This window comes from Equus asinus, chromosome 5 (genome assembly GCF_041296235.1).
Source record: "Equus asinus isolate D_3611 breed Donkey chromosome 5, EquAss-T2T_v2, whole genome shotgun sequence".
NCBI lineage: Eukaryota > Metazoa > Chordata > Mammalia > Perissodactyla > Equidae > Equus > Equus asinus.
Genome location: NC_091794.1, coordinates 79,398,981 through 79,424,907, shown reverse-complemented (window position 1 = coordinate 79,424,907; position 25,927 = coordinate 79,398,981). Strand labels below are relative to the sequence as shown.

The 25,927-nt window shown below is 38.2% G+C and overlaps 1 long non-coding RNA gene across 1 annotated transcript in view; it reads left to right on the top strand.

Annotated features, from left to right (window-relative positions):
- Window positions 1-25,334, top strand: part of LOC139045446 (uncharacterized) — a 35,349-nt gene extending 10,015 nt beyond the window's left edge. The window contains exons 2-3 of the long non-coding RNA XR_011503766.1: window positions 22,282-22,767; window positions 24,036-25,334. This is a non-coding gene — a long non-coding RNA (uncharacterized lncRNA). The remainder of the gene's footprint in view (window positions 1-22,281; window positions 22,768-24,035) is intronic.
- The last annotated feature ends 593 nt before the right edge of the window (window positions 25,335-25,927 follow it).

Genomic DNA, 25,927 nt, shown 5'->3' with positions numbered 1-25,927 from the left:
TGTCCTCTCTTTATAAATTCTTCCCCCCATACCAATTTGTGGGCTAGAATTCTCCTCTAGTCAAGGCTGGACAAGAATATGTATATATTCCAATGAATGAATGAATGAATGAATACCATATAGAGATATTATAACAACTATATATTATTATAATTAATTAACATATAACTAGTTAATGTCACATGTTAACAAAACCATTATTCCCAATATAACTATGATTCCTTACGTAATTTTATTCCTAGTTCTCTTAGTAAGATACCAACTCAAGATCATAGATCTCAATTCTCACTCTGGTGTTTGATACTTTTCTTCTGGAACTGTCTGGAGTGTACAGTAGTGTTCTTTACCAATGAGGGCACAAACTCCTTTTTTCTTGGCTAGAATAAAATCAAGAGATGTGAATTTGCTACCATTACTGTTGTATACAAATTTGACTTAAAAGAATGTTTATTTGAATCAGGATCTAATAAATGTTTCTAAAGTAGGGATATACTGTCATCGAGATCAAGTACACAGAGTCCTTGGGGCTAGTCACTTTCTCCTCTACATAGTGTTTGGTTAAGCATCGTTAATTTAACGATCGCCTCTGAGAATCTTATTTTGTTCAAGGTCCATATAACTAAGACCTTTCAGAATGACACATTTTTTCTATTTTCTTATAAATTATGAAACAAAACTTTGTTGCATTCCCAAGAATAATATAATAAATAACAATACTATAGGGAATAATATTGCATAAAGAATGTAAGGCATAAATGAACACCAGTGTACCCATCATCCAGCTTGGGAAGTAGAGTCTCGCCAATAGTTCTTGTTTGTTTGTTTGTTTGCTTTTTCATTAAAGATTGGCAACTGAGGGGCAGGCCCGGTGGCACAGTGGTTAAGTTCACACGTTCCGCTTCTCTGTGGCCCGGGGTTCGCTGGTTCGGATCTCAGGTGCGGACATGGCACTGCTTGACACACCATGCTGTGGTAGGCCCATACATAAAGTAGAGGAAGATGGGCACGGATGTTAGCTCAGCACCAGCCTTCCTCAGCAAAAAGAGGGGGATTGGCAGCAGATGTTAGCTCAGGGCTAATCTTCCTCAAAAAAAAAAAAAGTAAAAAATATTTTATTTTTCCTTTTTCTCCCAAAGCCCCCCAGTACATAGTTGTGTATTTTCAGTTGTGGATCCTTCTAGTTGTGACATGTGGGACGCCGCCTCAGCATGGCTTGGCAAGCAGCACCATGTCTGTGCCCAGGATTCGAACTGGCGAAACCCTGGGCCACCGAAGCAGAGCTCATGAACTTAACCACTCGGCCACCAGGCCGGCCCAAGTTTTTCACCATCTTGATATCTTTTGCTGAATAGAAGTTTACTTTAATTTAGTCAAATGGTCGATCTTTTCCCTTGCGGTTGGTGCTGTAGATGTGTTAGGAACACAAGGCCATGTAGCTATTCTCTTATAGCATCTTCTAAAAGCTTTATGGTTTTGCCTTTCACATTTAGGTATTTATGTAATTATCAATTTATTACTTCTCAGCTCCAAATCCACCCTTCTTTGCCCTGCTTTCTAAGACTGGAGCTGGACCTCATAAACCATTGTCCTTTGTCAACTGACGCAATACCAGGTCTTACCAGAAGAGGGTGCTGGAGAGACACTGCAAGAGGAGGGTCCTTTCCCGGTTCTGATGCTTTTCCTTCTTGGCCCAGTGGCGTGGCTGCCAGTAAATGGCTTCTTTGCCATCAGGTGGATCGCTAGGGGGTTTTGCTAGATCCCGACAGGTGGTTTCGTAGCAAGTTTCACTGCACCCCAATGGGAGGTTTCTTGCCTGCCAGCCCTGGTCTGTGGCACCTTGTCTCCCATCCTCTCCAACCAGGTCTGCATCTCAGCCTTTGGTGGGCCCCTCGTCCCAGTTTATTCCTTTCTTGAGAACTCTGCCTTAGCCGTGGAGGTGGTAGCTGCTCCCTACATCTGCTATGCTCGATTATTTTGAGTTCTCTGTTTCTCTAAGTAATTAATCCTCTTGTAACAAGTTAATAATTATCTATACTAAATTTTCCCATTCAAATTACTTATGCGGTTTCTTTTGCCTGACTGGACCCTGACTGACAAAGTATTTAATCTGTCTGGAAATGATTTTGTGTATGGTATGAGTAGGAGTCCAACGTCCCTTTTTCAATAGATAGCCAGTTGTCTTGGCACCATTTAGTGAAAAGACCATATTTCCCCCATTGCTCTTCAGTGACACCTCTGCCATTTACTAACAGTCCACATGTACTTGAGTCTGTTTCTAGGATGTATATTTCATTCTGTTTTTCTATTTGTCTGTGCCTGCACTAATGCCTCCATCTTTTAATTATCATATTTTATAATAAGTCTTGGTATCTAGTAAAGCATATCCTTCCACCGTTTTCATCTTCATCAAAATTATGTTGGATTTTCATGAAATGCTTTTTTCTATCTTTTTTTTTTTTTGAGGAAGACTAGCCCTGAGCTAACATCTGCCAATCCTCCGCTTTTTGCTGAGGAAGACTGGCCCTGAGCTAACATCCATGCCCATCTTTCTCTACTTTATATGTGGGACGCCTACCACAGCATGGCTTGCCAAGCAGTGCCATGTCTGCACCTGGGATTCAAACTGGCGAACCCTGGGCCGCCGAAGCGGAAAGTGTACACTTAACCGCTATGCCACTGGGCCAGCCCCACTTTTTTCTACTTTTAATGAGGTGGTCTTATATTTTCTTTAGTCCATGGTGAATCACATTTATTGCTTTTTAAATGTTAAACTCTCAATCTGTTTTGTTGTTGCTGTTTCTGCTGACTCCATCTCATGGTGGTTTATTTTCCCATGTGGTAGATTTTATTTATTCTTGTTTGTTCATATTTGGCTAAACTTAACCTTTAGATTAAGATTATATAAATTTGGGGCTGGCCCTGTGGGCTAGTGGTTAAGTTTGGTGTGCTCCCCTTCAGTGGCCTGGGTTCAGTTCCCAGGCGTGGACCTATACCACTCATTGGCAGCCATGCTGTGACGGGGACCCACATACAAAATAGAGGAATACTGACACAGCTGTTAGCTCAGGGCAAATCTTCCTCAAGCAAAAAGAGGATGATTGGCAACAGATGTTAGCTCAGGGCGAATCTACCTCAGCAAAAAAACAAACAAACAAAATAAACCTTATATAAATTTGAACCCCAGACTCACGAGAGGTCACGTTCATGTTTCAAATTTCTCTGGGGAAGCTATTATTATTATTATTTTCACTCAAAGTCACAACAGAGACAGGTGGGTTTTTCTTATATAGGCCCAAGACTTGCACCCATTTCCCATAGTGTCTATTTACCACAAAGCTGTAGGTTTCTGGTATAGGCATTTTCCCCATGATAGCCTAGCTTCCATGTTGGCATATCACCAATTCCACCTCTTTGTGTCTATTTTAAGCCCCTGCAGATTTTCCACGTCTTGATGTTCTAGCAAAGTGTATAAATATATATTTGTTGAAATTTATCCAGTGCCAGTATATTTTTAAGCAAAGGGCTTTTCAAAATATCTAGCGAGCCATACTGCTGGTGGCAGGAGTCTTTTTGTTGTACTATCTTCTAGAATGTTATTACATGTGACATTACCAACTTGTTCTCAAATGTTAGATAATTTTTCCTTTTTTTTTTTAAAGATTGGCACCTGCGCCAACACCCATTGCCAATCTTCTTTTTTTTTTTCCTTCTCCCAAAGTGCCCCGGTACGTAGTTGTATATTCTAATTGTGAGTGCCTCTGGTTGTGCTACGTGGCACGCCACCTCAGCATGGCCTGAGGAGCGGTGCCATGTCTGCGCCCAGGATCTGAACCAGTGAAACCCTGGGCTGCTGAAGCAGAGCGTGAGAACTTAACCACTCAGCCACGGGGCTGGCCCCTAGATAATTTTTCTTAATGGACCTGGCAACACCATATATTGGGAAAATTAATGTCCAGAGCTTTTTCATTTCAGTTATTTCTCCAAGATTCTATAATTTTGCTTAGGGGAGTGACCAAAAGTGGTGAATAACTAGAATAATATCCCTGTAATCACATACACCAGACTTATTCCTTGGGTGCCAAAAGTAAGCTCAAGTACCACGATAAAATAGTCGCAATAAATGATCACCAACAGTCTAACTGGGCAATTGAGCACCTGAGTAGTGGAAGATTAAGACACAGTGATGTATTGAATTCAGGGAAATATCACAAGGATTAATACAACATTTATTATAATTATATTGGCTACTGGCCACAGGAACTAATCCATTTTGAATGAAACATCAAAACCCTTTAATGGCGATGGCTATTTGTGGAAAGAGAATGGATGTATTGGAAATTACACTGGGGACAGGGTGCATTTGCAGGGTTTTATTGGTCCTACGCCAGCAGCAATCAGAAACAACTTTTTTTGCATCTCCAGCCTTCAAAAGTCTTCCTAGAGGCAGGACACTGGGATCGTGAGTGGCCAATGAGAACTGATCCAACACCTGGAGATATGAAAGTACTTTATGAACAAAAGGAATAGTTTAAGGAAAGTGTTATATTTTTATTCTTGGATTTTTGACACATAAAAGTCATACAACAGTAATCAGACAAAGGCCCATCAATCATTTTGAAATTTTAAAAAACCTTTTAGGGGGCAGGCCCGGTGGCACAGTGGTTAAGTTTGCACACTCCACTTTGGCAGCCCAGGGTTCGTGGGTTCAGATTCCGGGCATGGACGTACACTACAGTCATCAAGCCATGCTGTGGCAGCGTCCCACATACAAAATAGAGGAAGATTGGCACAGATGTTAGCTCAGGGCCAATCTTCCTCAAGTAAAAAGAGGAAGATTGGCAACAGATGTTAGCTCAGGGACAATCGTTCTCACCAAAAAAAAGAATCTTTTGGGTAGTCCTTTTCTCTCTGGAGTGGAAGATCCTTTTCTCTTTGGAATGGCACCTTTTCTATCCCTCAGAAGCAAGACTCAAAACCAAACCAGTGCATTCAGGAGGGACACTGGGACCACAGAAGTGGTGACTGCCTGGTGGAGCTGACCTCATCATTTGGTCTCTTCACCAGAGAAGAGGGGACCAGCACACTTACTGTGTCTTTAAATTTTTGAGGTAAGAATTGAGCAAGTCTTTTTTTTTTTTCTTTGTCGAGTGGAAAACAGTTGCTAATTTGCCTAAGCTTTTTTCCTTGCAGAGGACAGGTTAGTGACAGAATTATTCTCTTTAAAGTTGTAACTTCTTATGTTACTCAAAAACTGGCTCACTCCCAGCCTTCCTTGTTACAATAAGTATCATTTGGCACCCAGAGAGCAAATAATGAGTCAATATAAAATAGCTACCAAGTTGTTCTTAAGGTTAAAAGTTCATGAAATAGGAATAAGAAACTGCCATGCCCCTGGGGCAAACGTCTTCTGAAGGTGGGAAGCCTGGACCAGGATATGTAGGAGGTTAGCACAAGCAGGGACGGTCCCTGCCAGTGAAATTCAAGTGATGCTTCTTTCCTCTGATGAACTTGAATGTATAGTCGGTCTTCAGCTCGTCTGTCATAGCTCAGTTTCACCAGGGTGACTGTGTAGTCTTCTTGTTCCTGTGAATAGAAAGTTTTGACATACTTCAGTATTGCTTGTAATAATGTAGCAAAATGCCATTCAATTCATAAACATTTTCTAAGCAGATGGCCACTGGAAGTGTAACGGGAAGTTTCGTGAGCCTATCCAGCCCTTCTGTTGGCTATAGATCTCGTGATCTTGAGAATTATGGGCGAGACAGCAGACCATTTTGGCCCATACATTTTGGCCAATTTACTTTCAAAATCTCATTTTGGCTTTCTAGCATCCTGAGTGAATTGTGGGTGATGGAAGCAGTGAAAGTATTAGTGTCAGAAGGCTTTATACACTTCCTTTACAATTTGATCTGAAAACTGAGGGCCCTTATCACTGTTGAAGGATAAAGTTACCTAAACCTGGGAATGAAGCTCTTCAAAAGTCTTTGATTAATGGTGACTGTGTAAGCCTTTGCTCATTGCTGAGTTTCTTTCTGTTCTACACACATACATGAATTACCAAGGCATAACCAAATGAACAACATTTCTTTGCCTAGGTAGAAATAATCTAAATGTATACAAATGTCCTCTAGGTGGAGGATGAGCTGCTCGTATTTATGGGCAAGTTGGCATTACTGTTCATTCATTCAAGGAATATTTATTGAGCACTTGCTGTATACCAGGCTCTGTTCTAGGTGCTGGGAATAAAGTGGCGACTAAAGAAGGTGAAAATTCCTTCCTTCATGGAGCTCGCATTCTAATGGGAAGACAGAAAAACAACAAGGAAGAGAAGTAAAGTATGCATTATGTTCGGTAGTAGTCAGTGTTAATGAGAAAAGTAAAGCAATGAACAGAGATAGAAAGTATGTATGTGGCAGGTGGGAAGAGGACTACAATTTTAGATGAGGTGGCCAGGGCAGGGCTTCACTGGGAAGGGGGCCTTTGAGTAAAGCCAGAAGGAAGTAAGGAAGACATGTGGCTATCTGAGGGATGAACATTCCAAGATTATGAGTAATAAATTCTATACACCTAAGTTCCATTAAGAAAGAGAGAAATAGTCTAAGGCATTCCTGTCATTAGAGTTCTGGGAGATGAGGAGGAACCAGTAAGAGTTTAACGGAGGTAGGGAGATAAACAGACGATTATGTTGTTCTGGAAATCAAGTAAAGAAAATGTGTTCAAGGAGGAGAGAGTGACCAACTCTGTAAAATGCTGCTGGTAATTGAGTAAGAGGAGGGCAGAGAGTGGGCCAACTCTGGAGGAGCAACAGAGGTGAAGACCTGACATAAGTGACTTCAGGGGAGAGAAATTGGAGATAGTGAGCAGAGACCATTCTTTTGAGGGATTTTGCTTTAAAGGAGAGCAGAGAAACAGGACAATAGCTGGAAGAGGGAATGAGGTAAAGGGAAGGCTTTGCCTTTCTGTTTTATGGTTTTTGGGGTTGGGAGATAACGCAGCATCTGTGAATGCTGATGGCAGTTATCCACTGGACAGTGAATATCGATGCTGTAGGAGAGTTAGAGAAATTGCAGGAGCAAAGTGAGGGCAGAGACAGCCCAGGAGAGAAAGCAGAGTGCTTGTGGATAGATGCTGGGAGATTGGTGTATTTGATAGAGGGAGCTGTGGAAATTCTCTCCTGGTGGCCTCTATTAGTGAAATAAGAAGCAAGGTCATCAGCAGGGAGTTAGGACGGAAGCTGTATGAAGAGGGAGGAGAAATAATTAACCAAGAGAGTAGGAGAGTTAATGGACTAGAAAAAGGTAGAATAATTGCTAGGAAGTTAAGTGCCCACTGGAGATAAGTGGTCATGAATTTAAAGTGGTTCAGTCAACATAGTTGCTTTTAGCCATATTTGGCAGCATTGACGTAGACAGAGAGTAGCTGGGAGAATTGGATTTCGCCAAGGTTTGGGTTTTACCAAGCAAGTCATACAAATTGAGATCTGGCCAAGGGAGTTGAGGGTGTTTGCAATGGTTAATTATGACTGATTGTGGAATTTAAACCGGGTAAAGAAGTGTGTTAGTCAGCTCAGTCTGCCATAACAAGATACCACAGGTTGAGCAGCTTAAACAACAGGCATTCATTTTCTCACAGTTCTGGAGGCTGGAAGTGCAAGATCAAGGTGCCAGCAGGGTTAGTTTTTGGTGAAGCCTCTCTTTCTGGCTTGCAGACAGTTGCCTTCTTGCTATGTCCTCGCATGGCTTTCCCTATGTGTGTGGACAGAGAGAGAGATCTCTGGTGTCTCTTCCTCTTCTTATAAGGACACCAGTCCTATCAGATTAGGTTCCCACCCTTATGATCTCATTTAGTCTTAATTATCTCCTTAAAGGGTCTGTCTCCAAATACAGTCACATTGGAGGTTAGGACGTCAACATATGAATTTTGGAGGGACACAATTCAGTCCATAACAGGAAGGAAGGAAGTAGATGTGGGGCTCTGGGACAATGAAAAGGTGGTAGGATTAATGGACTGTAGGTAATGGTGAGACCAAAGGATTGCTGGATTTGGAGTATTAGAAGCTGTGAGCTGGAAACATAGGAGGAGGTGATTGGAGAGTGGGGTGTATGCAATTGGGATTACAAAGAGGTTGTAATCATTTGTAATGACAAAATCTAGGGTATGACCATGGGAATGAATGGCTGAGGTAGATGGATGAATAGACCCCCGGAGGAGAGGATGCCAAGGAACTGAGAGGCCAAGGCATTAGAAGGGACATCTCTATGCATACTGAAATTACCAGGAAGTATCACAGGAGTAGTGATGCAGAGAGTGACCATAAGCCAGGTGTTAAAGCTTAAAAGAAGGAGGAGAATAGCCTAAGCTAAAGAAGTGACAGCAGTAAGGTGGGACTATGTTGGGGAAAATTGTAACATAACCAATTATAAGTCTCAGAAGATATTTGCAATCTGTATTACCAACAAGGGTGTCACAGATTGAATCTTCCGGAAGCAGATGCTGAGATGGAATTTGAGGTGCAGGAAGTTTACTAGGGGTCAACAGTTGTGACAGGAAGGAGGAGGACCGGGCAGAGGAAGACCTTGAACTATGATGCAAGTCCTACAAAGCCAGCCGGGATCTCGGGAGCAAATATTGCACATCAAAGTGTTCAATGTTAGGCCAAAATAGCTGGATCTTTAGATCCTGCATCACCACCCCTCTCCCCGACCCCCCATTTGTAGATATGGATTGCACTGGGAAGTGTCTGACCTTGGGCAGACAGCTCTCTGCAGATGTGGCAGAGCCTGAAACAGCTGACAGCTGGAGGCTGTTTGCCTAACGCATTCCCTCTAGCTGGAAAACAAGTTCTTCTTGAAGGGGCATCTGAATGGTGCGTCTCTGTGTCTACCACAAAGAGACCCATATTTCATTTTGCATATATAAAGAGCTCCTACAAATAAATAAGAACTTCTGAGTTGCTAAGGATAATAGTGGCTGCCTAAATCTGAACCTCTTCACAATCCAAACAGCAACATAAAAGAGGGGTCATAAAATTATGTACTATGGGCTGAGCAACTGTTTTTGTAAATAAAGATTTACCAGAACAGGGGCCGGGCCAGTGGCCGAGTGGTTAAGTTTGTGTGCTCCGCTTCAGCGGCCCAGGGTCTTGCAGGTTGGGATCCTGGGCACGGACATGGCACTGCTCATCAGGCCATGTTGAGGTGGCATCCCACATGCCACAACCAGAGGCACTCACAACTAGAATGTACAACTATGTACTGGGGGGATTTGGGGAGAAGAAGAAGAAGGAAAGAAAAAGAAGAAGGTTGGTAACAGTTGTTAGCTCAAGTGCCAATCTTTAAAAAAAATTGTAAAAAAACCGATTTACTGGAACAGAGCTAAATTCATTTGTTTAAGCATTGTCTTTATGGCTGCTGTCATGCTGCAATGACAGAGTTGAGTAGTTGTGACAGAAATAATATGGCTTGCAAGCCTAAAATATTTACTATCTGGCCCTTTAATAAAAATTTTGCTGACTCCTGATATAGAATAAGAAAAAACTAAGACAAAACCTATACTCTCAGCATAACTAGATGACAGAGAATGCCAACACTTCAAATTGCCTGTAAGTAGAAAAATAAACACCAAATCCCAGTGAGAGCTTTCACAATCCTATTGCAAACCTTTGTGGAGAACAAGGGCAGCCTTGGAAAAGCTATAGAAGAGAAGGGGGGCAGCTAACAGCAGGTCAAAGATTGATCTAAAATCACCGCCAAGTGAAAAAATCCTGAAAAAGAATCCTTGTAGATCAGAGCACTGACCACAGGAAGAGATGTAAAAAGGCCTTGCAGGACTAGGGGAGAAATCTGAGAAAAGTGATGCTCCCAGGGGAACAGAGTACAAAAAAAGAAGGGAGAGGTATCCTTTGGAGATTAGATGGTGAAGAAGAAAATAGTCAAAAGAGAAAAATGTAGGACCATGCAACACAAAACAGAACCAAAAAAATTGCAGAATAAAAAACTCCTATCACACACACACACACACACAGACATCCATTAAAGTACTTTTCAAACTTTTTGGTCTCAGGACTTTGTTATACTCTTAAAATTTGAGTACCCTGGAGAGTGACATCAGCATCATGGTGGAGTGAGCTGTTCCCTTAATCTCTCCCCACTAAGGTACAATGAAAAGGACATTCATTAACCAACAGAAGATATCTGCACAACACAATGGACATCTGAGAGATCCATGCAGCTACACTCTGAAGGTGGAGTACTGGATCCCCCAGGAAGCAGTGGAATGAGGTTAATTTATCTGCTCCCTCTCCCCAGGGGCAGGAATCTGAGGCTGAGGACCTCAAACAGGGGCTAGCACACAACTCTGAGAGGAAATGGAGGAAAAGGCAGCCCTCTGCAGGAACACTGCACACTGAGCTGGCTCAGTCACACTGGGGGTACCCCCACCAAGGTGAGCAGCCCAGGCAGGCCACCAGTGAGTGCAGAGTGGGAGCATGGGCAGAAAACAAAGTGCCCCCTCCCCATCTCGCCTGGCACATCAGCTCAGCCAGTTGGCCAAGACAGGGGATCTGTGGAAGAGTGCCTGCACCTGTGTGCATGAAGCAGCAACGGCCAGTGGGCAAATGCAGACAGGCCTTGTTAGCACAGCTTCCAACAGATAGGCATAAGTGCCAGCAGGCATGGCAGGCTCAGAAAACACAGCTCCTGCCCCCCACCCCCAAGTGGTGGCAGGTGGAATCTGTGACCAGATACTACCACTGTGCACCAGCAAAGGTCCAACCCATCAAACAGCATGAAGAAATACACTAACACACCAGAGCAGAAGGAAAATGACAGGTGTCCAGAAATCAGTCTTGAAGTCACAGAAATTTACAGTCTAAGTGACAGAGAACTCAAGATAGTTATCATAAAGAAACTCAAAGAGTTATAAGACAACTCAGGAATAAAATTAATGAGCAGAGGGAATTCTTCACGAAAGAGATTGAAACTCTAAAAAAAATCCAAACAGAAATGCTGGAGATTGTGACTGCAATAACTTAGATGGGGAAGGGGAAAGGGATGGAAACTGCTTAGGCTAAGGAGATAAGAAGCTATCAGAAAATGGACCACCTCATCTATGAGATCTTGTATACAAACATCATGGTAACCACTAAACAAAAAATCAGAACAGAGACACAAATGATAAATAAAGAAACAATTGAGAAAACCGTCATAGAAAATCACCAAACTGAATTGGCAGAGCAAAATACATGGGACAAGAAACAAGGGAAATACAAAACAACTAGAAAACAAGAGATAAAATGGCACATTAAGCCCTCATATATCAATGATCACTCTAAATGTAAATGGATTGAGTTCTCCAATCAAAAGAGACAGAGTGGCTAGATGGATTAAAAAACAATACCCAACAACATGCTGCCTCCAGGAGACACATTTCAGCTCTAAAGATAAACACAGGCTCAGAATGAAGGGATGGAAGATGATATTCCAATCAAATGGCAAACAAAAGAAAGCAGGTATTGCAATACTTATATCAGACAAGGCAGACTTTAAGATAAGAAAGACAGTGAAAGACCAAGGGGGCAGTATATAATGATAAAAGGACATTCCACCAAGAGGACAAAACACTGATGAATAGATATGCGCCTAACATAGGAACACCAAAGTACATAAAGTAACTATTAACAGACCTAAAGGGAGAAATTAATAACAACACAGTAATAGTAGGGGACCTTAACACCCTGCTTACATCAATAGATAAATCATCCAGACAGAAAGTCAACAAGGAAACAGTGGCCTTAAATGAAACACTAGACTAGATGGACTTAATAGATATATATGCATATATAGAACACTCCATTCAAGAACAGGAAAATACACATTCTTCTCAAGTGCACATGGAGCATTCTCATAGATAGACCATATGTTGGGAAACAAGGCAAACCTCAATAAATTTAAGAAGATTGAAATCATATCAAGTATCTTTTCTGACCATAATGTTATGAAACTAGAAATCAACTACAGGAAAAAAGCTGGGAAAGTGACAAATATGTGAAGACTAAACAACATGCTAATGAACAACAAATGGATCAATGAAGAAATTAAAGGAGAAATAAGAAAACATCTGGAGACAAATGAAAATGAAAATACATTATACCCACTCATATGGGATGCAGCAAAAGCAGTCCTAAGAGGGAAATTCATAGGAATACAGGCCCACCTTAACAAATAAGAAAAATCTCAAATAATCTTAAACTGAACTTAACAGAATTAGGAAAAGAAGAACAAACAAAGCCCAAAGTCAGCAGAAGGAGGGAAATAATAAAAATTAGAGCAGAAATAAATGAAATAGTAACCAAAAAAGCAGTAGAAAGGATCAATGAAATTAAGAGCTGGTTATTTGAGAAGATAAACAAAATTGACAAACCTTAAGCCAGACTCACTAAGAAAAAAGAGAAGTCTCAAATAAATAAAATTATAAATGAAAGAGGAGAAATTACAACAGATACCACAGAAATACAAAGGATTATGAGAACACTATTAAAAACTATGTGACACAAATTGGACAATCAAGAAGAACTGGACAAATTCTTAGACTCTTACAACCTCCCAAAACTGAATCAAGAAGAAACACAGAATCTAAATAGAGCAATCACAAGTAAAGAGATTGAAACAGTAATCAAAAGTCTCCCCCAAAATAAAAGTCCAGGGCCAGATGGCTTCTCTGGAAAATTCTACCAAACATTCAAATAAGATTTAATACCTATCCTTCTCAAACTATTCCAAAAAATTGAAGAAGGTGGAATGCTTCCTAACTCATTTTATGAAGCCAACATAACCCTGATCCCAAAGCTACATAAGGACAACACAAAGAAGGAAAATTGCAGACCAATATCATTGATGAACATAGATGCAAAAATCCTTGACAAAATATTGACACACTGGTGACAAACTGGCCCAGTGGCACAGCTGTTAAGTTCACACTCTCTCCTTCAGTGGCCCATGGTTCACCAGTTTGTATCCCCCAGGTGCAGACCTATGCATTGCTTATCAAGCCATGCTGTGGCAGGAGCCCCACATATAAAATAGAGGAGGGTGGACATAGATGTTAGCTCAGGGCCAATCTTCCTCAAAAAAAAAAAATTGACAAACTGGACCTGGCTCCATGGCCAAGTGGCTAAAGTTATGTGTGCTCCATTTCAGCAGCTCCAGGTTCAAGGCTCCAGATTCTGGGCATGGACCTACTCCACTTACCAGCCATGCTGTGGCAGTGTCCCGCATACAAAAGAATAGAGAAAGATTGGCACAGATTTTAGCTCAGGACTAATCTTCCTCAAGCAAAAAAAGAAAAAAAGAAGAGGATTGGCAACAGATGTTAGATAAGGGCAAATCTTCCTCAGCAAAAAAAAAAAAAAAAAAAAAGGCAAACCAAATACAGCAGTACATTAAAAGGATTGTACACCATGATCAAGTAAGATTTATGCCAGGGACACAGGGATGGTTCAATATCTGCAATTCAATCAATGTGATAGACCACATTAACAAAAACAGGAATAAAAATCACCTGATCATCTCAAAAGATGCAGAGAAAGCACTTGACAAGATCCAACATCCATTTATGATAACAACTCTCAATAAAATGGGTATAGAAGGAAAGTATCTTAACATAATAAAGGCCATTTATGACAAACCCATAGCCAACATCATACTCAATGGTGAAAAACTGAAAGCCATCCCTCTGAGAACAAGAACAAGACAAGGGTGTCCACTCTTATTCAACATAGTACTGGAGGTTTTGGCCAGAGCAATTAGGCAAGAGAAAGAAATAAAAGATATCCAAATTGATAAGGAAGAAGTGAAACTTTTACTGTTTGCAAACAACATGATTCTATATATAGAAAACCCTAAAGAATTCAGCAGGAAACCATTAGAAATAATCAACAGCTACAGCAAAATAATAGTTGCATTTCTATACTCTAATGACAACCTAACAGAAAGAGAACTCAAGAATGCAATGCCATTTACAATCACAACAAAAATAATAAAATATCTAGGAATAAATTTAACCAAGGAGGTGAAAGACTTATGCAATGAAAACTATAAGACATTATTAAAGAAATTGACGATGACATAAAGAAATAAATAGATATTCCATGCACATGGATTGGAAGAATAAACATAGTTAAAATATCCATACTACCTAAAACAATCTACAGATTCAATGCAATCCCAGTCAGAATTATTAGGGAAATGCAAATCAGAACTACAATGGGATATCACCTTACACCTGTCAGAATGACTATAATTACCAAGACAAAAAACAACAAATGTCAGAAAGGATGTGGATAAAAGGGAACCCTCATGTATTGCTGGTGGGAATGCAAACTGGCATAGCCACTATGGAAAACAGTATGGAGATTTCTCAAAAAATTGAAAATAGAAATACCATATGACCCAGCTATCCCTACTCCATATTTATCCAAAGAACTTGAAATCAACAGTTCAAAGAGACTTATTCACCCCTATATTCATTGCAGCATTATTCACAATAGCTAAGAAGTGGAAGCAAACCAAGTGCCCAACAACTGATGAATGGATAAAGCAGATGTGGTATATGTATATACAATGGAATACTGCTCAGCCATTTGCAACAACGTGGATGGACCTTGAGGGTATCATGTTAAGCAAATAAGCCAGACAGAGGAAGATAAACACTGTACAATTTCACTCATATGTGGAAGATAGACAAACACATGGACAAAGAGAACAGATTAGTGGTTCCCAGAGGGGAAGGGAGTTGAGGGGTGGGCAAAAGGGGTAAAGGGGCACATATGTATGGTGACTGATATATAATAATGTACAACTGAAATTTCACAATGTTATAACCTATTATTACCTCAATAAAATAAAAAGATGTTGAAGATGGTAAACTGCTTAGAGAAACAAATGCTTCTAGGAACATTAGCAAAGTCAACTTGAATACAAACAAATGAGTCAGTTACAAATTATCCATATCTATTCACTAAAATAAAGCTAATTAAAAGTTCTAAAAAAAATTTTGGAGTACCGTGAAGACTTTTTGTATTTGTATTTTGTATTGTGTAAATACCAATATTTACTATATTTGATATTAAAACTGATAATCTAAAAACATCTTAAAAATTAATTTAAAAGCAACAATAATAAACCTATAATATGTTAATATAACTAATATTTTATGAAAAACAACTATATTTTTCAAAACAAAAAATCTCATGAGAATAGTGGCATTATTTTACACTAAAAAAAACCGCTTTAATGTCTGGCTTAAGAGAAGACAACTAGATTCTCATATCTGTATTCTGCATTCAGTCTGTTGCCGTATCTCTTCGTGTAGCTTCTGGAAAACTCCACACACTTGTGAGAGAATCAGAGTGTAAAAGGAAAATGACATATTTGTATTATTATTAAAACGGTTTTGACTTTGCAGCTACCTGAAAAGTTTTGAGGATCCTTTGGGGTCCCTGAACCACACTTTGAGAACTGTTGCATTTAAAACACTGTACTTCACTACGCTGACAGAAGCAACTACCACTGAACTAAGAATCTTAGGAACCACCCTCAATCCAAAAAATGAATAGATAAAGATATATTAAATTGATACTAAGCATCTATGAGCAAATAAAAAATGAGAATTGAGATAGCTCAGGTGACAAACATTTCCACATCTCTCCCTCTTACCCCCCAAAGAAAAACAACCATGAAGTAGAAGAAACCAATCTGAATTGATTGTCTTTAAACAAGCTTTTGGGAATATGAAAAATCACTTTGAAATAGAAACACAAAAATTAAAAACAGAAATGGACACACACACCTTCAAAGAAATCAATGAAAAGAATTGAACTCAGAAAAGAAGAAAAAGACAAAATCATTTCAGAAATGAAGACTAAATTATAAGGGACCCAAGGAAGAACAACCTCAAATGGAAATGTAATAAGGGCCATTGAAGAAAGACAGGATAAACTAAGAGGATGAAAGTGAAATGGAGAAAGGCATTGGAAGGAAAAGCTTCTCCTCTGCCAACTTAGGTCTGACTGGTCAGGGGCCTGAGAATTAACTGGCAATAGACAGAATAACAGGAGAAAAATTTATTGTGCATGCAGAAGTACCCTATAGAGAGATTAGATCCCTGATCAGCTAGGGATGAGGTTTACGTACCAGTCTCATAAGGGAGTGGTGGGGATAGGACTTCAAAGGATGGAAGGTTCTGATGAGCCTTGTTCACATAACTTTTTTGGAAATGTCCTGGCACCCAAGGTCAGTGCCTCCATGACTGGAGACCTCCCTGGAGGTGAGCTTTGTGGCAGCTTTCTCTCTTAAAGCTCTGTTTTGTTCAGATAACATTTCTTTCTGCATCTGCTGTAGCTCAGATGTTTTCACTTTGAAGTAATCTCTATACCAGTTTGGTGAGTTGTTAGTCTCTTCAGAAGTAAAAAGGGTCAGAGAGAAAGTAGTTGAAATGGAAGATAAGCAAAGAAAGTAATAGTGTATGTACAATTAGAATCCCTGAGGAAGAATAAATAAAACAATTGAATGGAATTAATGTTTAAAATTATAATCCAAGGGGCCGGCTCCATGGCTGAGTCATTAGGTTCGTGCACTCCACTGAGGTGGCCCAGGGTTCGGATCCTGGGCACGGACATGGCACCACTCGTCAGGCCACATTGAGGTGGTGTCCCACATCCCACAACTAGAAGGACCTGCAACTAAGGTATACAACTGTGTGTGTGTGGGGGGGAGGGGGTGGGTTGGGGAGATAAAGCAGAAAAATAAATAAATAAATAAATAAATAAAATTATAATCCAAGAAAAATGCCTGGAATTTAAAAATATCTGATTCTACAAATTAAATAGGCCATGGAGAATTGACTTGGAATGATCAACTCCAAGACATATCCTAGTAAAACTATTATGCTTTAAAGATAAACAAAAAACATGAAGCCCTTCAAGCAAAAAAGATCAAATAACATACAAGACAATAGAATCAGAATAACATCAGACTTCTCAAAAACAACGTACAAAACAAGTCATCAATAAAGCAGAATTTTCAAACTCAAGGAAATAAATTATGAGGCAAGAATTTCCTTCCTCATTGTGTTAATATTTTCCTTTAAATCCTTGAACATCTTCATAATGTTTATAATACCTCTTTGTAAAGTCTTTGTTAATTCCATCATTTCTGCCATGTCTAGATTTATTTCTATTGACTAATTTTTCTCCTGATTATGAGCCACATTTTCCTCCTTCTTCATATGCCTAAATTTGATTAGCATGAACTGTACATTGTTGAGTACCTGGATTTTGCTATATTCTTTTAAAGAAGCTTGAGTTTTGTTCTGGAAAGTAAAAAAATGATCTGTGAATCACCACAATCTTTCTAAGATTTATTTTAAGCTATTTTAGGGTGGATCTACAGTAGACTTTATTCTAAGGAATACATTCTCAACAGGGGTAATATCAACCCCAAGGGGCAAAAATTGGTTTAGAGGGGAATGAAAAAATCTTACTCTTTTTATGTATAAAGGACAGATTTACGTGCAGTACATAACAGATGTACAGTATATCTATGGTATTAAAATTTCAGTGGGGGGACAATTAGGAAAAATGTCTCCTTCATTAGGGCAATTAAGGAAAAAGGATTTTTTGGTGGGGCTAAAAGATGATAATAATAAAAAAAAAGTTGAGAAGCCGTCCTCTAGAGCTCTGCCTGAGGACCCCCCTCCTCTTCAGTACTTTGTCCTATAAATTTCATCTGCCTCTGTCTTTTCTTCCTTCTCAACTCAGCAAGACTATCATGCTTTGCCCTCCTTACAGGTAGAAAGCTGGAACAAACAAGTTTGTTTTCTTTCTCCTAGGAATCACAATCTCATGCTGTCTATGTCATTGACTGAAAACAATTGCAAAATATATTCTCTCCAATTTTCTAGTTGTTTGTGGGAAGAGGTCATATCTAGTTACACTTCCTCCATTATAGCCAGAAGTGGAAGTTTTGATAGATAGTTTCTTAATGTGATAAATTATATGTAGTTTAATTCTAAAATCAGCATCTTACCTAATGGAGAGACACCAAAGACATTTCCACTAAGTTCAGGAATAAGGCAAGGAAAGTCATTATCTCCATTACTATTAACATAGGCTAATATTGAAGGTATTAGCCTATGCAATTAGACAAGAGAAATCAATCAGTGGTGCAAGAATTGGGAAAAAAAGTAAAACTGTCTTTATTTTCAGATGATATCTTAGTATTCCTAGAAAACTGTAGAAAATTAATAACAAAACTAACTCATTCAGCAAAGGAATTCAGTAAGATAGCAGGGTTCAAAATTAACAAGCAGAAATTAATACCCATCAGGTATATAAACAATAACAAGCTGGTGGATATGACAATAAAGAAAAAAACCCATTTACAATATCAACAAAGAAGATAAGACACTGAGAAATAAACTTAACAAGAAATGTGTAAAGTCTATAGGAGTAAAACCTGAAAACGCTCCTGAAACATACAAAAGCAGACATAAGCTAATGGAAAGATGTCCTTTATTTTTGGATAGGATGATTCAACATAATGTCAGTTCTCTCTAAGTTCGTTTATAAATTTAATTGTGATCCCTCCAAAATGTCAACAAGTTGATACTAAAATTCACATGGAAAAATAAACATGAAAAAACAGACTGGAAGACACTAAAACAGAAAAGATATGAGGCAGCACAACCTCTATCAGTAATTAAAACATACTCTAAAACCTCTCTAATTAAATAGTGCTAGATTACTTTTGCAGGCAATCAGTAATTTTTTTTGACAGTTTGGTATTTATTTGTTATTTTTTAGTTGAGATAATTGACATATAACTTGGTGTAAGTTTAAGCTATACAACATGTTGGTTTGATATATATATATATTGCAATATGTTAGTTAACACCTTTATCATGCCATATATCTGTCGTTTCTTTTTCATGTTGAGAACAGTTAAGATTTAGTCTCTTAGCAACTTTGAAATTTATAATACATATTGTTGACTATAATCACTATGTTGTGTATTAGATATCAAGAACTTATCTACTAATTATAAGTTTGTACCTTTAGACAACATCTCCTTAATTTCCCCATCCACCAACCCCTGGTAACCACCATCCTGTTCTCTGTTTTTACACGTTGAGTTTTTTTAGATTTCACACATAACACACGTGTGTGTATATATATGTGAAAATGTAGTATGTGTTCTTTATCCATTCGTCTGCTGACAGACACTTAGGTTGTTTCCATGTCTTGGCTATTGCGAATAAAGCTACAATAAACATGGATGTGTAGATATTTTCAAGATACTGATTTCAGGAGTTCCCCCAGTGGTGTAGTGGTTAAGTTTGCATGCTGGGCTTTGGTGGCGCAAACACCTGGTGGGGACCTAGTACCACTCATCAGCTGGGGTGGCATCCCACATAAAATAGAGGAAGATTGGCACAGATGTTAGCTCAGGGCCGATCTTCCTCACACACACACACACACACACACACACACACACACACACACACACACAAAGAGACTGATTTCAATTCCTTCAGATATATACCCAGGAGTCGGATTGCTGAATCGTATGGTAGTTCAATTTTTAATTTTTGGAGAAACCTCCATACTGTTTTCCATAATGGCTGTACCAATTTACATTCGCACCAGCAGTGTATAAGGATTCCCTTTTCTTCACATCCTTGCCAATATTTGTTATCTTTTGTCTTTTTGATAAAAGCCTTCCTAACAGTGTGAGGTTTTCTCATTGTGGTTTTGATTCGCATTTCCCTGATAATTAGTGACGTTGAGCACTTTTCCATATACCTATTGGCCATTTGTATGTCTTCTCTGGAAAAATGTCTATTCAGATAATTTGCCCATTTTTTAAATTGGATTATGTTCTTTTTTGCAATTGAGTTGAGTTCTTTATATATTTTGGATATTAGTCCCTTATCAGATAAATGGTTTGTGAATATTTTCTCCCATTCTGGAGGCTGTCTTTTCAGTTTCTTGACTGTTTCCTTGGCTGTGCAGAAGCTCTTTAGTTTAATGTTGTCCCACCTGTTTATTTTGGTTTTTGTTGCCTATGCTTTCGGTGACTCATCCAAGGAATCGAAAATGAGTAATTTTTAAGATCAATTAAATACGTAATTCTTTGATTTACTCTGTACGTGTCCTTCTTATTATTATCCCTGTGGTTTCAAAATATGGATTTGAGAACCTGACAAGATAGCTCTAGCTTATGTACTGTCTGCTTAAGCAAATCAATTTGCATTTTAGTTGTGATAGATAAACCAGAGTTTTAAGTGGAAATGTTGTAGCATCTGGTGGTAGCAAAGTACCACATATAGATGAAATTAATGCAGATCAACTCCGGTAGATTTATGGATTGAAGTAGTCACAGTTTTAACCTGTGTGTGTGAGCATAAGCATTTAAAAGAACAAACAAAAATCATGTTGTCAAAATTGCCAGTTGCCTTGGTAGCCTTCTACAAGTACTTGTACTATGTCATTTGCAGTATTCTTTGCCAAAATATTAGAACATTTAAAAACCTTAGACTATGGTGTCAGGACGCTGCCCGAGTTTGACAGCAGAGTTGGCAGAGGGCACTCACAATATTGGGGGAAATTAGCAAGTCAGCTTGTAAAGAAGACACAAAAGACCTTGGCAAATGGGATTGTTAAGTCTACAGGTTTTCTTTTGAAGTTTTTTGTAATCAAAGACAAGAATAGAAAATTGCTATTAAGGCAGTGTATGTGTGTGTGTGTGTGGTTTTTCTTTTTTCCGTGTCTCTCTCTCTAGTACATATATTAAATATACTATTATTTGAAAGAATGAGTTCTACAGTTTGCACTGAAGAACTTTGTCACTGCACAGCATGAGTTTGTCAGCGATCACTCCTTTCCAAATGTTTTTTCCTAACCATCTAAAAGCGGCTTTTTGATAAGAAAATGTTTGATAGATTTAAGTCGGAAATAGCTGTTTTAACTTTATAAGAAAGATCTGCTAAATTTGAAATTTTATGTATATTTTCATCTAAAATGAAATGAAGATAAATCAAAGAAGAAATATTGATTTAAGTGATAGTTATTATTAACATCTTTTAAAGAAATATGCATTTTTTTCTGAAAAAGAATTGAAGGAAATAAGATTAAACCTGTTAGAAATATAAGCAAAAGACATAAATAGTTCACAAGAAAGGAATAAAAATGGCCTTAAACATATGAAAAGATGTTGAACTTCACTGATAACAAGAGAAAATGCAAAGTAACTCTACTCTGAGACATTTCTTACCCATCGATTGGTAAAAATTAACAATCATGACACATTCTGTTGGTGAGGCTGTGGGAAAACAGACATATGTACACTGCTGGTGGGGATGCAAATTGGTACAACCCTTATGGAGGGGACTTTAGCAATGTTTATCAAAACTGCATACGCATTTATCTCTTGGTCCATCTAGCCCACTTTTAGAAGATATGCCTCCAAGAATACAAAAATACTTATGTACAAGTTTAATCACTGCAGCTCTGTCTGTAATTGCAAAATAGTGGAAGCAACCGAAATGTCATACTTACAAAGTGATTGAATAAATGATGGTATATCCACACAAATGAGATCTATCCAACTCTAGAAAGAATCCATGTGAACAGTTATGGAATGAGTGCTGGTATATATTGTTGAGTGAAAAAAAGAAAAGTGAAAAAGAGTGTCTACAGTATGCCACTTTTTGTGTGAGAAAGAAGAGAGAATACGAAAATATGCACGTTATCTCTTGACTTGCACAAAAGCGGCACAGAATGGAGACATGAAAAATAAATGAGACCAGTGACCCACACTGAGTGGGAAGGATGAAGGTGGAAAGAATGTGGGGGTGGAAGTGAGGTACAGAGAGCGGGAAAGGGGAGAGACACTTTGTTGCATAGACCTCTTTGCCAGTTCTGAATTTTAGAATCATGCTGATGTTTATATACTAAAAACAAAAACAAACAGAACACCAAGAATGGGGGAAACCTACAATGGAGTACAAAGAAACCAATGAAACTATACCTATTTTACGTGAAAAACATCACACAGAAGGGGAAAAAAGAGCTAATTCAAATAACTTCTAACACAGAATTTTGAGTACCCACTCTTCAGTCAAGGAAACAAATATTGAAATCTGCTTAATATTGAGATCTGGCTTGTTTTTGAGCACTTCTGGTATGGGCTACAGATTTTGAAACTGTTTTTCTGTGTATTCCAGGACTGAACATATAAGTCAGATTTCTCACCGTTGGAGAAGAAAGTACAAATATAGAAAGAAGAAAGGCTAAAATGAACCTTGTGGAATTGGATTAGAATGGGAAATATTAATATGAATTCATGGTTTGTGCACGTTTGTATATGTGTATGTACATACTTTCCAGCTCAGTCCACCGAAAGGGGCTAGAAAGACTAACACCTCAGTAGCAACGGGCTCATCTAGAGCCCAGATCTTGGTTTTTGATCCACACTAAAAGAAACCAGGGCTTGAAGGCTGGGGTTGGGAAAGTACACATAAGCTTGGAAGATCTTGTTGTGAGAGAAATTAAAGAAGTACTCAAAGAATTTTGGCGACATGTCAAAAGGACACAGCAGCAAGATTGAAGTGGTTCCCTCTGGCCAAATCTGGGACAATTTGAGCATCAAAATAAATAATGAGACTATGGAGTATAACCCATCGAGTAAAATAGGAACCCATGAGTTATACGTAAGTAAATAAACAAGGGAGAAGAAAAAGCTCTTCCTTACAGTAGAATGTCAACTAATAAATGTAGAAGGATGTTAAAACTAGGAAATTACTATCTGGCAACCATAATAGTAATAATTGATTCAGGCAAGAATCATTGATGGATACTAAAACTGGCTGGTGGAATTAACATAGTCTTAAAGATTCTCCCCACAGAACACTGATTGATTGTGAAAGGAAAAATAGTAACTTTAATCTCCAAGTATTTGGGGATTTTCCGGCTATCTTTCTGTTATTGATTTCTAGTTTAATTCCATTGTCTGAGAGCAGACATTGTATGATTTCCAGTCTCTTTAATTTGTTAAGGTGTGTTTTTATGGCCCAGAATGTGGTCTGTCTTGCTCCATGTGGACTTGAGAAGAATGAGTTTTCTGTTATTGTTGCTTGAAATAGTCTATAGATGTCAATTATATGCAGTTGATCGATGGTGCTGTTGAGTTCAACTATGTCCTGACTGATTTGCTTGCTGGATCTGTCCATTTCTAATAGAGGAGTATTGAAGTCTCCAACTATGAGAGTGGATTCGTTTTTTTCTCTTTGCAGTTTTATCAGTTTTTGCCTCGTGTATTTTGATGTTCTGTTGCTAGATGCATACACGTTAAGGGCTGTTATGTCTTGGTGGAGAACTGACACTTTTATCATTATGTAATGCCCCTCTTTATGCCTGATAGTTTTCCTTGCTCTGAAGTCTGCTGTGTCTGAAATTAATATAGCTACTCCAGCTTTCTTTTGGTTAGTGTTAGCATGGTATATCTTTCTCTATCCCTTTACCTTTAGTCTCTATGCATCTTTATATTTAAAGTGGGTTTCTTAAGCCCCTCCAGTTGGGGTAAATCAAGTTAGAGTATGGGATATAACTTCTAATCTCCTTCAAAAGTTTCCATACTCTTTCTCTCTTGCTAAAATGAAAGTATTATATACTAAGAAAAGTTAAAGTAAGTTTCTTGTAGAAACATAGTTAGGTCTTGGTTTTTTCAATCCACTCTGACAATCTCTATCTTTTAATTGGTGTGTTTAGACCATTGACATTTAAAGAGATTATTGATATAGTTGGATTAATATCTACCATATTTGTTACTGTTTTCTATTTGTTGTCCTTGTTCTTTGTTCCTATCTTTGTCTTCCACTCTTTTTCTGTCTTTTGTGGTTTTATTGAGCATTTTATATTTCATTTCTTTCCTTTCTTAGCATATCAATAAAATTATATTTTTATTTTTTTATCTTTGTAGTGGAGAAATTTGTGATCAAAGTTAACATCATCAGTAAAAAGACAACAGATATCATATGTCTTCTGATATGATGCACTGAGAAGAACACAACATCACTTATCTGATATTCCTGCCTAAAAAATGCATAAACTTAGTTAATTATGAGAAAACATCAAACAAACTCAAATTAAAGGATATTCCACAAAGTAACTGGATTGTACTCTTCAAAAATGTCAAGATCATAAAGGATAAGGAAAGACTGAGGAATTGTTCTGGAATAAAGACCCGAGACATGACAACTGAATGTTATGCAAGGTCCTAGATTTTCTTTGCTTATAATGAATATTATTAGGACAATTGGAAAATTTAAATATAGCCATTTAGCATCATATCAGTATTAATTTCTTGATTATGATACTGATTGTGGTTATGGAAGAGAATGTCCTTGTTTTTAGTAAACATACACTAAAGTATTTAGGGATAGATAGATAAAGCAAATGTGATAAAATGCTAATATTTGAGGAATCTAAGTGAAAGTTATATGAGATTCCTTGTACCATTCTTGCAACTTTTCTGTAAATCTGAAATTATTTCAAAATAAAAACTGAAAAAAATCACAATGTTATTTAGATTACTAGTAACTAGATGGTATTAGAGAAGAGTGTTATAATAGTTTCATTTTAAAAGGTCAGTGTTTATAATACTCAAGAAATCAAATCCTTTGCAACTGTTTAACTTACAATGAAAATTTTAGATAACTTAAAAATGTGTGACAATTTTTAGGATAGTGAAACTATTCTGTATACTATAATGGTGGAAACATGTCAGTTCGCATTTGTCAAAACCCATAGACAGTGTAACAGCAGGCATGAACTCTAATGTAAACTATGAGCTTTGGGTGATAAAGATGTGTCAGCATAGATTCATCAATTGTAACAAATGTGCCACTCTGGTGGGGATGTTCATAGCGAGGGAGGTTGTACAAGTGTAGGGGAGGGAGTATATGGGAACTCTGTACTTTCTATTTGGTTTTGCTGTGAACCTAAAACTACTCTAAAAAATAAAGTCTAGGGGCCGGCCCAGTGGTGCAGCAGTTAAGTTTGCACGTTCTGCTTCTCGTGGCCCAGGGTTCGCCAGTTCGGATCCCGGGTGCAGACATGGCACCACTTGGCAAAAGTCATGCTGTGGTAGCGTCCCACGTATAAAGTAGAGGAAGATGGCATGGATGTTAGCTCAGGGTCAGCCTTCCTCAGCAAAAAAATAGAGGAGGATTGGCAGTAGTTAGCTCAGGGCTAATCTTCCTCAAAAATTAAAAATAAAGTCTATTTAAAAAAAAATGTGTGAGAGAATGCATACTTTTTCCAAGTCTTTTAGAGGTAAGTGAGCAAAATAATTTGAGATAATTTCCTTAGAGGCTTTATGCACATATTCACCAGAATATTTGTATAAAACCAACATAGCAGCATTTTTATAATAACCTCAACAACTCTATTGTCCAATAACAGCAGAAGAGATAAATATATTGTAACATATTCATGGGATGGAAAATTATTCAGCTATGCAAATGAATGAACTACAACACCACAAATGAATCTTACAAATCAAATGCCTGAAGCAAGATACAAATAATTCCATTTATAAAGTTCAAAAAGCCAGCCAAACTAAACTGTTGTTTAGAGACATATACATATGTGGTAAAACTAAAAGGAAAACAAGCAAATAATTAACATAAAATTCAGGATCGTGGTTATGTCTAGGGATAGAAAGAGGCGTGTATTCTGGAAAGAAGTCTTGTATGGGTGAGGGGCTGCCTTTAGGGTGCTGGTTAAGTTCTATTTTTTAATCTGGGCGGTAGTTAAATGGATGTTCACATTAGAATTAGTCATTGTACTTTACATTTATATTTTATGCAC